This window comes from Dipteris shenzhenensis, chromosome 8, assembly GCF_047967505.1.
Source record: "Dipteris shenzhenensis isolate YYH24624 ecotype China chromosome 8, Dip_SZ_1.0, whole genome shotgun sequence".
Lineage (NCBI taxonomy): Eukaryota > Viridiplantae > Streptophyta > Polypodiopsida > Gleicheniales > Dipteridaceae > Dipteris > Dipteris shenzhenensis.
In genome coordinates this window covers 38,462,211-38,475,345 of record NC_141603.1, presented here as the reverse complement: position 1 = coordinate 38,475,345, position 13,135 = coordinate 38,462,211, and positions in this window count along the sequence as shown.

Below are 13,135 nucleotides of genomic sequence, written 5' to 3'. Positions count from 1 at the left end.
GCAGAGATTGGGTGCTGAAGGCAAGGTTTGGTTGAAGGCAAGGCCAATTGCACTGAGCGCAAATGGCTCAGCCCAGAGCAAATATTTTTTTTTTCTTTTTTGCATTTTTTTTGTTTTGTTTGTTTTTTTATTTTTTTGCAGGGCTGCTTAGGTCGCCAAAAAAGAAAGGGGACCAAGGGAGTACAAAAAAAAGGGGAGGGGGGTCGACCATGGGCTCATGCCTTGCTAAGAGAGCAAAAACTGGCTAAAGCCAAGCACGCATCTCTTTTAAGGAGAGCTCACCATCGGGGACCTCTCCGCCTGAAGGTAGTTTCCTTACTCTATGCTCCCTTCTTGCTAGACTTCATGTATTTTAGTGGATCAAGAGTACATTTGGAGGTAAGGATCATCACTTGGGTGGGGAGGCAACCTAGTTACACAACTATGTCCTATTTGAAAGACACGTTCCAAAAGCTTGTTGATTGTGTGGCGATGGGTTCACAAACTCCATAGCTCATTCAAGCCCACCTAGGAGAGAAAGGAGCACACATACATGGTAGGAGGTGGAGATTCTATAGCTTGTTTCATGGAGAGTAAGGCCCCCATAGTGGGGAGAAGGCTTTCACTGCCTGCATTCACGTAGAGTGTGACCACTTCCTTAAATAGTACCTACTCACCTGGGTCCGCTCGCCTAAAAATTTTACTTGGCTTTTAGTCTCTCTCCCTCTCTATAGATTTAGTATTTCTTTCTCTAGATCCTAATTTTGCAAGTATGATTGGATATTTTCTAGAGAGAATTTTGGCTATCCTCATCCTTTAAGATTCATCATACCATATTTCAAGCTCAAGATATTACAAGCGGAGCTTTGCCACTACTCTACATACACAATGATCTCATTGTTGTTGCTTTGGATTGCACTTCTGGCCCTTATTGCCACAGGGTTAACAACTCCCCTGGACCAATTTGATTACCCATCCTTAGGTTATGGTTGAGTCTGCAAGTGATGTTGTGCAGTGGTTGTTTTGACCCAATGAGTATCATAAAGATGGTGTCGGTGATAGATGGATTGAGCTTGTTGTTGATCTTTTCCTTGTCATCCATGAACATTGTAGATTGTTTGCTCAGTTTTTAAGAAGCCAGTGTCAACCATTTCTTTAAAAACACACGCATACCACCTTAAAGAGATATGGATCAAAGTTGCACCATATCAACTCATAGCGGGCCAATTGTACAAAATAGATATAGATTAGATCCTGCATAGATGCATTGTGTCGCATGAAATCCCGCTTGTCATCCCCGCAAAGAGCATGAAGGCATCGCAAGAGGACATTTTGCTAGAGAGGCCACTACTCAAAAAATTCTTTTAACTTGCTATTGGTGGCCCATAGTGTGGCAAGATGCCTATGATTTCATTGAAAATTGTGATGTATGCGAAAGATCTACCAAGCCTCAACACAAATAACTCAATCCCCTAGCCACAGTCATGGCGCAACAACCCTTTGAAACATGGGGAATCAAATTTGTAGGACCCATACATCTTGCTACTAAAGGAACACAAGCCGGGTACATACTTGTAGCAACTTGCTCTTTCACTAAATGGACTAAGGCAAAAGTAGTACACAAAGCTACTGCTAGGAATACTACCAAGTTCCTTTATGAAAATGTGATCACACAGTATGGTTGCCCCTTGGAAATAGAGGCATGCACTTTGTCAATGAAACAATTCTAGAATTTCTCTCAGTATTCATGGTTATACACTAGAAAAGCACTCCCTACTAAACTATGGGAATGGGCAAGAAGAATCTACCAATAAAACTCTATGCATTATTCTGACAAAGGTAGTAGAATCCAAATGCTCTATCTGGGCAAAAAAACTCACCTCTTCCTTATGGGTCTACAAAAACACTTTTAAGGTCAGCATTAGGTTTTATGCCATTCCAACTAGTATATAATTTGGAGGTATTAGTCCCATTAGAATTCATTATCCCTAGTCTATGAGTGGAAGTACAAGAGCAACTTTATAAAGAATCCCTTGAAGCACGACTACTCCAACTTGAGAAGCCTATTGAAACACGATTAAGAGCCTACCATGCAATGAAAATAGAAAAATGATGAAGTTATGGTTTGATAGGAATCTCAAGGATAAGGAAATTAGTGAAGGTAACCTTGTCTTGCTCTACAATGTCAAAGTCCATAAGGGCAAATTAAAGTATCAAGGCCAAGGACCTTATAAAGTCAAGAACTTAAACTTGTTGGCACCATGCTCCTATAAAGTTTAGATGGAGTGCAATTCAACTTGATGATCAAGGCAACAAACTTAAGCACAACAACTCAGAACTCATCCATAACTCGCAAGCAACATCGACAAAACCAACGATTTGGGAATCCCAAATCTCCTCTAGTTGGAACTAGATTGTTACACTTGCACTCACTAGCATATGTACAGAGGTGATGACTGGGTCCCACCTCTAGTTGGAACTAGATTGTTACACTTGCACTCACTAGCATATGTACAAAGGTGATGACTGGGTCCCAGATACCCCATGAATTTGTAGCTTAGAAGCATATAGTTACTGATGACTGGTGATGACTGGGTCCTAGCTACCCCATGAATTTCTAGCTTAGAAGCATATAGTCAGTGTTAAGCCAAATCACCACGGGGTGTACGCATGATGATGGAAGTCACATAGGAGGTGAAACTCAAATTGTACATCAAAAACTCAAAACCAACAATCTAATCTATAAAAGGAATCTATCCTACCAGGAAAATAACCTACAACCTAGCCTAACCTAAAGAAAACAACAAAATAGGAAATGAAGGAAAACTACAACTCTCTCTCTCTCTCAACTCAACCTCTCACATCACTTTTAACACATCATTTCCCACTCTAACCACACACAAGGCATGGGCATCATCATGGGGTGATCCCATCCTAACCACACAAGTTCTATTCATGCAATCATGTACGGAATGGGGTAAATCAAGCCTCTAGGAAGGGGGAAATCAAGATATGCCATTCACATGCAGTGCCACACATATAGGACCTCTAATTGTTCACAAGAAACTCTTGTACTCTAACCCACACACAAGAATGTATTGCATCATGAGAGGATGCTTAATCAAGGCTTGATGCATGCAAGCAACATCAAGTCTCTCACACTCAAAGAAACTCGCATACACAAGACTCATGAAAAGGAGAAAAAACTCAAGGAGAACACACATGAGTGGATTCCAAAATAGGGCTAGATGAACGAATACTCCTTCCACCATGCACTCAATATATAGATAGAAGAGGGTAATCTCTATGCCATGTGCCATACAATGAGAGGCTATATGGATTGCAATCAATAGGTGGAGGTGGATCTAATCCTCCCACCCTTTGGTTCAAACCAAGAGGCTATATGGATTATAACCAATAGGATGTGGAGGTGGATCTAATCCTCCCACCCTTTGGTCCAAACCATATGTAATGTGCACAAATAAATGTGATACAATGTGCTACAATATGTACGCCAATGTGTTAGCCCTAGATTGGGTTAACAATTAGTCCCAACCTAGTTGTTAGGCCATGTGCACTCACATGACTTTGCATAGGCACATAGTAAATTGCATCAATAAAAACTATGTAACATACTTTCATTTCACACTCTCAAAGCATGACATAAATTCAAATATCTCACAACACACACATTGTGCTCATGCATAATGTAACTATCACACCTGCATACAAACTAATCTAAAGGTTCAATGATCAGAATACAATACTATCCAAAATGGATGCATGATGGGAAGAAATGCCATAGCTAAAGAAGATTTGGCACAAGAAACCATAGCCTCAGCAACACGAGACCCCTGCCAAAGTTCACAACCATCTACCTCTTCTCAACCAAAGTGACCCCAAGCATTTGTGGTGCAAAGTGATAGATTTGATTTAGAAGAACAATATGCACCACTACAAAAAAGAGGAAAGGTTCCGCTTGTAAATGCTGAGTGAAAGGAAAACATGAGAAGAGTAGGCTCCCAGCATATCGACTTATGGTGCGACAGATATATTTACCCAAAATTTCCATTGAGAAATTCGAGCTCTCCATTTTCCAATCCGACTTATAAATGCTAAGCGAAAGGAAAACATTAGAAGAGCAGGCTCCCAACATATGGACTTATGGTGCGACAGACAGATTTACCCAAAATGTCCATTGAGAAATTCGAGCCCTCCATTTTCTGATTTGACAATGCTATTGAGGTTTGTGGCTGACGGGAACAATGGAATGTATAGATACATTTCGACTCAACATTCAACTGTGAAAATGTATAAGACATTGTATGTCCGAGAAAGAATGGATAAGGCACAATGCACTACATATATTTATATTTCAAAATGTACATTGTTTTTGTCATGATTACACATTAACATAACTAAGACATTCTAAAATGACAGTGTTCTCACAATTCAACTCTACTTCCATCTTATAAAATATGCAATGCCATACAGGCTATCCTTCCAATGGTTTGCCAAGTTTTCTTAGAATCCTTCTTGTGACTTTGATTGGAGACCTTCTTGAGCTAAGGAGCAACTGAACTCTTCTCATCTTATGCAAGAGTTGTTGTTGTCATAGTTTGCTCCATCTATTTTGTTGGGAAGGGCCACCAAAGAAGGCTCTCGATTCCTTATGAGCTTATGCTTTCCATAACCCTCCAAGAAGAAGGGATCCTTTACACCACAAGCTAGTGCCTAGGCAGTATATGTCAAAAAGTAACCAGCTCTTGAGCCTTGCTTTCTAGCATAACACCCAAAAATAATTAAAGTAGACCGCTTCTCTATCAGAATGATCTTATCTATTTGCCACGATATAGGATGACCACCCAGACCTATCTATCATCAGGAGACACAAGCCGTCACCTAGACCTATCTGTCATCACCTAGACCTATCTGTCATCACCTAGACCTATCTGTCATCAGGAGACACAAGCCCAAGTAAGCAATCTATCACCCATCATTGTTTTTTTCATGTTGTTAAGGTGAAATGGCCACTCTCTAGCTTTCTCTCAAAGACACTTTATGAGTTGTTTCTGTTAAGCACATCTCATCTGCATTCTAGAGTCTTTTACATCAAATTTAGGAGGATGCAATGTTAAAAAGGTTACTGCTCCATGTTGCTTCCCCTACCTCTCCCCTTCCTCTAGCCTCCACCCTCAGCCCTTCCCTCTCCACTACCTTCCCCCTCCATTAGCCTCTCTCTCTGCCAACCTGCTCCTCCTCACTAGCCTGCTCCTCCTTCTCCCACTGCCTTTCTCCTCCCTGCTGGCCTCCCCCTCGTCAGCCTACTCCTCCCTCCCTCGCTGGCCTTCTCCTCCCCACCAACTAGCACCTCCATCCCTCACAAGCCTCCCCTCCCCTATGGCACCTCCTCACCCTCCTGCGGCACCTCTTCCCCCCTTGGGTCTCCTTCTCCCCCGTGCATCACTTGTGCCCCTCTCGGGGGCCTTCTCTCCACCCCCCTTGGGCTATCTCCTCCTCTCCCTCCTCTCCTAGCCCCTCCCTCCCTCCTCCTCTCTACTCCTACCTCCTTGCCTGGCCCTCCCCCCCTTCTCTCTACTCCTACTCCTCTACTCCTCCTCTCTCTACTCCTACCCTCTATCCTAGCCTCTCCCCCCTTCCACCTCTCTTCTCCTACCCTAGTCCTATTCTCTCACCTCCTCCTTTAGACTCCTTCATCCCCCTCTCTCCCCTCTCTCTATACTAGCATCATTTTTAGTCAGACGGAGCTTAATAGTGTTTGAGTCGGCCTTCCCACCTCGATTGACGATGGCTCAGCCTTCAGCCAATCCTCGCCCGCTTCCACCAACTGCAAAACCATCATTTTCTCAAAAGATGAGTTGTAGCAGCTAAAAAAAGATACAGAGTAGGAGAGCTCGACATCGCTCTTTGCTCGCATCCATGGGTCCCACCCTTCCAGGTTACAGTGGATGCTCGCCGCTCTACCTGGAGACCTTGTAGGGCATGTCATAGATGTTTGTCTGCTTGGGCGAGGTTTCTTCCAGATTGTTTTTGACTCCTCAGAGGTAATAGGTACAGTGCTTCAAGCTAGCCACTGAGCTCCAGGAGGATTTTGTTGACCCCTTTTTCTTTGGGGTTTGATCCTGTCGAGGAAGACAACCGGACGACATCACTTTTCATCAAATTTCCAAGCCTTCCTCAGGTGTACCCATCAACTGCTACATTCCATTGGAGCTGCCTTTGGAGTGGTTATTACTGAGATCCCCCCTCTCCTTAAGATGCCTACTTTAGTAGCAGAGGAAGTCAGGTCCGCCGATGGGGTACCGCGTGTTAGGGTCATTGTCTTTGACCCTAACATCTCGAATGACCACATTATGCTTCAGCGTCAAGATGGCTCCTTCTTCAGACAGAGAGTCGAGATTGCAAAGAGACAGGATCAGTGTAGGATTTGCAAGACCCTTGGGCAATTTGCTAGAGATTGCCAAGGAGAAAGAAAAGACCAAAAAGATTCACAGGTGCACCTCATAGCTTCACCCGGACCTAGTGGAAGGCTATCTCCAGAAGCCTACCTGCCCAAGAGCCCATTGTCCATGGTCCTCTGTATAACTACTGATCGCCCTCTCCAGTATCGATCCATAAATCTTAGCCAAAGTGTGGCCAATCATGAGAGTGCGGTAGTTCCTAGTATCCATGGGGTCCCCTGCCTTATGTATTGGTACAATGGTGGTAGTGCTCCAAGTAGGTAGGAATCCGTGACATACTGCATGGTTGAATAACTGCGCTAGAACCGGGGCCAAGACCTCCTGTCCATGTGCAAAGTGCTTTGTACGTAGCCCCTCATGCTCTGGTGCTCTGTACGTAGCCCCTCATGCTCCGGTTTAGCAGACAAAGGAGGGCATTTCTCACGTTGTGTAGTGAGTAATTGACAACTAGAGTGCTTGGTCAGCTGGGCTCTTGATGAATACTTCTCTCTTTTGCTATCTTGTTGAGGTTCACATGAGTCACGTTGTCAGAAATGATGTAGAAGATTGATGTTCAATTGCATGCAACCTTTTCTAGAGATTTCGTTATCATCCAGTCCTGCTTGCACTTGATGTTGTTCATGTCGACAATAAAACGTAGTTTTTCTTTTTTTCGAAGGAAGACTAATTCCTATTCTTTGCACTGTAAGCAAATCTATTGTCATTCCACTTCGAGCGAATGACGGGGAGATGTATTTTAGAAATGTATAAATAATAAAGCAAAACCAAATTGAGCCAGAAGCATGCAACTGTGACAGGAATAATCCAAACCCAAAGCTGCATTGCATGTACGACAAAAGTTCCAGCACCATTTGCAACTTCATTGGATCCCTTCTTTCGAAGGCACAAATGTTTATTTTTTGGGTCAAATTATGTTCCTACGCTTTAGGAAATAGTACTTCCACGCTCTAGCCGGATGGCCCTCGAGCGTGTTGTAACCTAATGGACCTACTGTGTTGTGGCTCCTTATGTAGTACTGCTCTAAAGTTCGTGCTTTGTCTACAGTGTCTGTTGTTTCCAAAACTTTGATTTCGAAATTTTCTTTGAAGGGCTTGTAACGCTGCAAGTCCTCTTTCATTTTCGCCGCTGGTTTTTTATTGTGCTGTTTGATCCTCCGCGGCAAGTCCGTTGTGCTCCCTATGTATTTTCTATTGTTGGGCTTGCACGTGATGCAGTAGACGACGAGGCTCGCGTGATTCCCTTGTGCGGGCGCTTCAGTGGAGGCTCCTCCTTCATCTCGAGGCTCGCATCTTTCAATGTCGTACCTGCGTAAACATTGACAATTACGTTAGTCATCGAGGTTTTCGGTCTTTTTTTTCCCGTTTGAGGTCCATAATAGAATGCATTTATTTACTTGCCCTGGTTTTTCTCTGTTGGCGTGAAAGGATCGTTTCCAATACCGAAGCGCTCCTCGTATAAGTCCCTATAGAAAATATACGTAAGCTTCTCCATTGTCATCACCGGGTGCGTCGTGTCGTGCGTCCCTCCAAATTGTTCCATGAATTGTTCGAGTATAGCCATTCCTTGATCGCGCGTCGTGTCCCTCAGCAACTCCAAGGATACGTTGTACCCGTAATGCAGCAGCTCGCACGCATACGCTGTGATCCCTTTCGTCTTCGTGTCTAGTAGCTTCTGCCCCTCCAAACTTTCCATCATCCTATCGGTCTCATCGAACTCAATGTCAAGCTCGACAAGGATCTCTTTGAGGAGTCCTGCAGGAGAAGTGCAATCCATGATGAGTTTGTTGTTCTTACAACTCGTTAATTCTTTTTCTCAATTGTTGCGGTTTTTTTTAATTTTCGGAAGCATTACGCACCATTTGCGAATCTCAAGCCTCCCGGCTCTCTTTTAGCTGGTGAACACCGTCTTTTCAAATGAGCTGTCTTTTTAAATATTCAAGAAAAAAAGATTCTTTCATGCTAGTGGAATTTACCTTGTCTGCGTCCATGTCTTATGCTACAATGTCCCGAGCTTTCTGATTCTCTGCACCTGTTCTCGACAACAGACAAGATATTAAAACCATTTTCCTTGCACGCATGTTTGACGTAACATATTCATGACTTGTCTCTGCCTTGTTCAATCTCTGGTAGTGAATACCTTTATGTGCATGGTTGTGTTGTCGGCTGTGAGAACTCTCGTGGAATTGGTCTGAATATGTCTGGATGTGGGCAATGTAGTATGCACAGCCTCGTTCTCTCAGTCACTCTGGACAACATCACGTATGCTAGGCCAGGGGCAAACACTCCTCGGAATATGAGCAGCGCTTTGTTGGATATGCTTGCGCCTTGGGATTTGTGTCCCGTGATAGCATATGCTAGGGTTAGTGGAAATGTGGACTTGTGGAACCATTTTCCATTTATTGCCTTTCGCTGATGCTTCGAGCATCGTAATGTGAGCATGGCCGCTGTTGTGTCCACGACGACAGTGATACCGTTGATTTCTCCCCTGCTAGTTGCATTGATGCTCTTAATTTTGCACATTGCTCCATTTGCGGTACCTATTGCGAGGTCGATGTTTTCCGTTATCATTGCCTTCGCCCCCACGCAAATTTTTCCTATCTCGTTGAAGCTTTTGTCCTCCAACCATTCTTTGAGAGCTGGTTCGCTCACGGCGTTACTATGTATTTGAACATGCACAATCATCTCGGGAGTGTTGAATTTCTCCACAAGCTCATCATTGAAGGTAGCGACATCAACTCTGTGCGTGCAAATGATGGTTGTTTCGGCATCGATGAAGTGGCATGCACCTTCCTTGTCGACAATGCACTGCCCCAAACAGTCGAAAATCTCGTCAGTTGTGGGCGTCCTGAGTCTTATGGTATGCAAGAATGCTAGGAACGGCATGTCTCGTGCATGTCGCACCGAGAATTGCATGTGGTACATTTTCACTTGAGCCCAATTTGCGGAGGACGTGATGTGGCACGGCTCGCAGAGATCCTCGCGGTGTTTGCAGACTGGCGGTAATTGCGCCAGGTCACCAAAAATTATGAGCATTTTGTGTCTGAATGGCTCATGCAATGTGCCATTAGTCACATTGATGATTTGTCTTACTACGAGATCGAAAGTCATCCTTGTTAGCATGGACATCTCGTCAATGATGATCGCGTTGGCTTCCTTGATTGCGAGGTGTCGCTCATCCGTCTCATGGATGTTCAGTGGGTACTGACTGCTGCGCACAAGGATCTTGAATTGGTAGTGTACAGTGGTTGCAATCCCGCTCAGCCGCGTCGCAGCCGCCCCTGTTGATGCACAGAGTATTGCCGTTTTGTTTTGCGCTACCAGATGCGAAACATAGTACCGTATCAAGAAGCTTTTGCCGCTACCTGGTGTTCCGTAGACAACGTGCAGCCTCGAGCTTGTTGAAGCTAGGCTTTCGAAGACTCTTTGTTGTTCTACTGTCAATGCGGCATTGGCGACGGTGCGAAACTCGGCCATTTTTTCCAACATCCTCGCGCGTGTTGGCCCTTCGACGGTTTGCTGGTCGATGTTAGGCGCTTCCATCGGGCAGTCTCGGATGATTGCAACCTTTTGCAATATCATATTGATCAACTGGTCCGTGTGGTCAGTCGCTAGCAAGTTCCTTTGCGTGTATTCGGTCACATACATCTCGAGGTCCTCGTTGCTCAATATGAGGCCGCGCATTTGGCATTCGACAAAGTAGGATCCAGCTGTGTTGGCAGGTGATATGAGCTCCGTTTCATTCCTGAAGCTGAGTTTTCGCAAGAGCACGTTGTAGAAATACCCCTCTGCTTGATGTCCAGGGTGGTAGTCAATGAATCTGACTACTCGCTCACATTTTGCGATCCTGTTGCCTAAGAGGTCAAGACCGACCGTTCCACGTTGCGTTTCCTTGGGCTTTCGGATCACATATTGCCTATGGTAATCGTAGAACGTGCTATCCTCAATGACGCTCAGTCTCCCGCAGTATATGTCGACCGGGTGCAGGGTGACGTTGTTGTTTCGCGAGACGATGCGTTGTCTTAGAGATGGTGGGGAGGAGTCGACATAGTGAACGGTCTCGCTCCTTGTGATTGTTGGTATCTGCATGCAGTTTAGCGCGGCCTCTATTGGAGAGGTTGGTTTTGATAGGAGGCTCGCGGCGATGAGTTTCAGCTTTACTTCGTCGAGATGTTGCAACCCCAAACGCGAGGCGTCTTCTGAACGGATGTTCAGTTTGCCCATTGGTTCAGATTTCATCGCGTACTTGAGGAGGTAGTGAGAGATTGAAGAGTTTGTCACCTGCTGTATGTTCATGTGTGCACCCCACAACAGTAACACGAAAGGGTGGTAAGGGACGACGTTTCGGTGCTCATGTCGGTAATACAACCAACGTTGCGTCAGAGGGTCGAGGATGGGTTCATATTCTGGCTGTGTTGCGAAAGGGAAGCCGTGCTTGCAACTGTGGTGTGACGGTCCGACATAGCACGCTTTCCTGCATACGTGCAACTGCTTCCTGAGAACTAGTTCTCGCAGCCTTGTGTTTCGAGGATCCAGGGCCTCGTCCCTGGGGACGTAAGCCGCAATCTCATTTGCAATTCGCTGACGGTCATCATGGTGGACCCACAATATGACATGGGCGTGTAGGGAGCCCCTGTTTTGTATCTCATAACGAACGACATGGTGTTGTATTCGGCCAAGCAGACCGTCGGATGAAAGCAAATGCTTGCGCATGAACATGTGGAAGCGTGCGTGGAAAAGTGCCACGCATTCAACAGGACAGTCCTTCCAAGTGAATTGCGCATTATAATGTGTTGCGATGCTCTCGATCACATTAATTTCTTGCCACCGTGTATCGGTGACCTCGTCTGCAGTGAATGTCAGAAAGAAATCTGGGAGGCCCCAAGCATCGACCATCGTTATGAGGTCCTTCAGTTGCTGTCGATGCCACGATGGGGACCCCGGCATTGTTGTTGGCATGCTGTAGTGAAGCACGTGTCTCATTGCGTCTTCATCGGTCGTGGCAGGGTTGGCTTTCCTATATTGGTTGATGTCTCGTTGCAAGCATGTAGAGTTGCTTGAATTGGCAATCATCACTGCCTGTTTTAACTGGAACATGATCAATAAGTATGGCTTGTAGAGCGTGTAGATAGAGAATAAGGTGCATATTCTCATTTTCACATAGTTGCTGAACTATATGCAGCCATCATAGTAGCCCTGTCCGAAAGGGAACAGGAAGGGGAACACTGCTGACTCCATGGTTATGTCAACGCACGCACTGCCAGCTGCTGCTACTCCGTTGACGTGGAATGAAGCGACCCTCTCTGAAAGCATTTATGTACCCCGTAGCTGTATGGAGGCAAACTCATGCTTGTCCCTTGCATCAAAGGCGCGACGGTTCGCGGGGTCCACCATGTTTTGCAAAAGCAGGAGCTCAGGCTGACCGCTATTGACATTAACTCGAAGGGAGCTGTCTCATCGTGTAGTTCCAAGATACCTGCAATGGTTTGAGGACTCAAGATGCACATACCCATCTTGATGTCCACACGCTCTGCTAAAGAATTGTACTTGCACAATATTGGATTGTTCTCGATGTTGTATGCGAGCACAGCTGACAGCTCGTTCGTCACGATTTCTTGAGCCGAGCTTAGTGGGACGTTTCACCAAGATATCTGAGGATTGTCTAGAACTGACCTTCGATCGAGTGTGCCACGAGCAATCGCATTTGCAATCGTGGTAACTGAAATGGATACATCTATGATGCTTAGCAGTCGCGTGTGGAGGTGGTTTGTTTTAAGCAACTGCCGAGAGTACTGTGGCATCAACCGCACAATGTATCTGCTCCGCTGGGCATCTCGTGTGCAGCTTTGGCATTTTCAGTAAGTCACTTGCATGCCCATATTCTCGCAGGCATCCAAAAGTATCATGTTTCCGAGTGCGGCGCTGTGGCTCGAGATGCCTATGCCTTGCGAAGAAACGATCCTTTGGTTTGCAGACAGTAGCGTGGTTATGCCACAAACACCGCAGATTTGAAGGCTAGAGAAAATAGCCGCGCAATTACTAACCCATTGCTTGTATCTATCTGCGATGGTCAACCACGATGACGTAGCTGGCCTCAAGGACATCTTTCTTGATGTTATATCAAGTTGAATAGCTCGACCTCTGGCTGCTCTGAGCGTTGACGAATGGTCATGTTCGAAGGAGTTTCCGGTGGTCATTTCTACATCGTGACATGAATCGATGTCTTATGTTCGGGTTTAAACACCTACAGGGATTAATAATAAAAACCATTTGAAACTTTGCTACAATTTCACTCACGTGGTTTTGTCTAAACGCAACAGGAAAAACAAAATGGACTGAACCTCTATCTTTAGAAGGTGAAAGAATTGATAAAATAACTTGAATCAAGTAAATACATTTTGTTGTGCGTACCTTTAGGAGAAGACACTCGTTTGGAGGCTGCAAACATCTCGAAAACAGAAGTGTTGCAGACATGATTAGTATGTTGGTCGAACCAAGCAAATGTAATGTTCCCTTGCGAAAACAAAATGTGCGAAGAAGTGTGCGTGCTGAGGATGAGGTGTAAAAAAAAAAAAACCATATGTAATGTATGGTGGAGAGCCAGCACATGTCTCTCCAAAAATTATATATCATAGGGGAACGTGCCATCCCCCCGTTTCGAATAGTCACCTCCAGTGT